Raw genomic sequence first — 2,918 nt, 5'->3', positions numbered from 1 at the left:
GTTGATTGGTTCTCGACCAAAGGGGGCAGTTCCGCAGATTTCGGGAATTCAGAAATCCTTCCCGATTAGCAGTTGACCAGACCAGCGACAGCAACGCCGAAGGTGTTACGTCACTGGGAGGGCATGCCAGGCTACCAGTGACCACAAGTTAAAGGTGCACTCTTGTGATTTGAACTTTTTCATTACCTAGCCTAAAAGTCAAGAAAAGTGCAAGTTAATAAACAAATAGTGCTCCTATCAGAGGTGGAGAAAATGAATAATGAGGATCAGGTGTTGTTGTTGATCAGATTTTTGCCCACCGACATCAAGAAGTAGTCTGAGATGCACCCATGATGGCTGAATTAAGACGAGGTGGCCAGCATTTTCAATGTGTGTGAGGTAAGTGAAGCAAAATCCTTTCTGTTTTACATAATCTACAATTAAAAATTGATGACATGACTTTTGTTGTTGTTTTTTTTTTTTCCATAGCTGTGTGCGGAATTCAAGGGATCACTGGATGGATGCTCCATCTGCAAACCTGATGAAGGCATTTAGTACCTATGACTGAGGTATGATAACCTTGTAAATGAGTGTTCAACCAGGCATTAGAGATTTGGAACATGGTCAGATAAATTCTTCGTATTTCAATTGGGAGATAATGTTTTGATCATTTATTTTTTGCAAATTAAAAGTGCTATCAATAATTGCCATAGCCAGCATGAGGTACCATGGTGTGGTTGTTGCAAGGTGTGTTTGTTTTATTCTCTGATATACAGGATTCTGGCATTGATGTCTGCCACGAATGTGCTCTCCTCTCAAGGGACTGTGCCTATATGAATGAAGACCCTTAGAGCGTCGTGAAGGAATACATGGTATGTATTCCACAAGTTAATTTGATTTATTTTACTAATCAAATTTTAATAGTACAGAATGTCTTTTAATAGTATAGAATGTGTTTATTACTATATTGCTAAAAGTATTGGGTCACCTGCCTTGACCCCCATATGAACTTCAGTCACATCCTATCCTTAATCCATAGGGTTTAATATGATGTCGGTCCACCCTTTGCAGCTATAACAGCTTCAACTCTTCTGGGAAGGCTTTCCACAAGAGTGTGTTGAAGAGAATTTTGAGCATTCTCCCAGAAGCGCATGTGAGGTCACACTGATGTTGGATGAGGAGACTGGTTCTCAGTCTGCGCTCTAATTCATCTCAAAGGTGTTCTGTTGGGTTGAGGTCAGGACTCTGTGCAGGCCAGTCAAGTTCATCCACACCAAACTCTGTCATCCAGGAACAGGCCATCCTGGGCTTGGCCTCTAAGTTCCAGTGAAAACTCTGAATGCTTCAGCATTAACCAAGAGATTTTAGACAATTCCATGCTCCCAACTTTGGGGATGACCACTTCCTGTTCCAACATGACTGTACCAGTGCACCAAGCAAGGTCCATGCAGACATGGATGACAGAGGTTGGTGTGGATGAACTTGACTGGCCTCCACAGAGTCCTGACCTCAACCCAATAGAACACCTTTGGGATGAATTAAAGCAGAGACAGTCTCCTCGTCCAACATCAGTGTATGACTTCACAAATATGCTGAAAGAATGGGCAAAAAGTCCCATAAACACTCCTAAACCTTGTGGAAAGCCTTCCCAGAGGAGTTGAAGCTGTTATAGCTGTAAAGGGTGGACTTATGTCATATTGAGCCCTATGGATTAAGAATAGGATGTGACTGAAGTTCATGTGGGGGTCAAGGCAGGTGACCCAATACTTTTGGCAATATAGTGTATAACAGATAATGAGCACTTTAAAAAATCTCTTGTTTTGTTACAGCCAGGGGTTCGTAGTCACACGGTAGAGACCATATATGGCATCAGATGGCATATCCCCCCCCCCCCCCCCCGAGGACGTTTGGATCATAGGAGCTACGTAACGTACCATTTGCTTTTGGACTGTGTTTACTTATATGAGCAGCTACAGTTTCTACTTTCTAAACAATGTTTAATTGTATCTGTTATGTGAAAACACACGATATGCACTTCAGTGAGCATTTAAATGTGCACTTGAACCCTTAACATGCAATATAGCTTTACAATATTGTGATGGGTTTTTTGTATGTTAGGCTCTTTCAATATAAAAGTTGAATGTTGTGCACTTAAACCGTAATGTGAATATAAGGCTTGAAATACAGTTTGTATATCAAAAAACATCTTTGTCTGTTATTTGTTTTATCTTTTAGGCCTGTCATTGCATAATGTTTACCCCTTTTGGTGTTAACTTAAATGTAATACTTTGAACAGAGTTAATTAAATCATGGAAAGTATTTCCATGTGATTCAATTGCTCTCTTTCAGCATGAAGTAATTCATTTGAACCAACTTGATTTACTTGGGTTTGTGCAACTTAATTTGAAGTAGTTTTCAATAAGTTAAATCAACTTAAATAGATTGTGTTAACCCAACCTAAGTAAATTATGTGGGCTCCAAACCTTGCAAACAAGTTTAATGGACCCTAACAAATAAAGTTGAACTAACCAAAGTACCTTAAGTTGGACCAAAGATATTGCTTAATGTTGAAAGTAAGTTATTTAATCATGTGGAAATACTTTCCATGATTTTTTTAAGTAAATTCAACTAATCATTTTTTTGAGTGTAGCTAGTAGGATTTCACTCATACAGTGTTCACTGCTCACACACACACACACACACACACACACACACACACAGACACTCTCTCTCTCTCTCTCTCTCTCTCTCTCTCTCACTCACTCAGACCTTTAAAGTTCATATCCAGCTGTGTTTAATACAGATGTAGCCTATAGGCAATTAAGGTTTCCGTATCGACAATGTCCAATACTAAACCTTTCCAGATCTTTATAACCTACCAAATGTAGCAGTAGGCTACCAACGCAAATGCATGCCTGACAACTAGCGAAACGTAACGG

The 2,918-nt window shown here is 39.7% G+C and overlaps 1 long non-coding RNA gene across 1 annotated transcript; it reads left to right on the top strand.

The window, feature by feature from the left end:
* Positions 1-205: 205 nt before the first annotated feature.
* On the top strand, positions 206-1,857 carry LOC134076008 (uncharacterized). Its single transcript, XR_009938510.1, has 4 exons — positions 206-369; positions 469-548; positions 756-851; positions 1,809-1,857. It is a non-coding gene; the product is annotated as an uncharacterized LOC134076008 (long non-coding RNA).
* The last annotated feature ends 1,061 nt before the right edge of the window (positions 1,858-2,918 follow it).

Source organism: Sardina pilchardus, chromosome 3 (genome assembly GCF_963854185.1).
Source record: "Sardina pilchardus chromosome 3, fSarPil1.1, whole genome shotgun sequence".
NCBI classification, from domain to species: Eukaryota; Metazoa; Chordata; class Actinopteri; order Clupeiformes; family Clupeidae; genus Sardina; species Sardina pilchardus.
The sequence above is the reverse complement of the archived record's forward strand: the minus strand, read 5'-3'. Positions and strand labels throughout refer to the sequence as shown.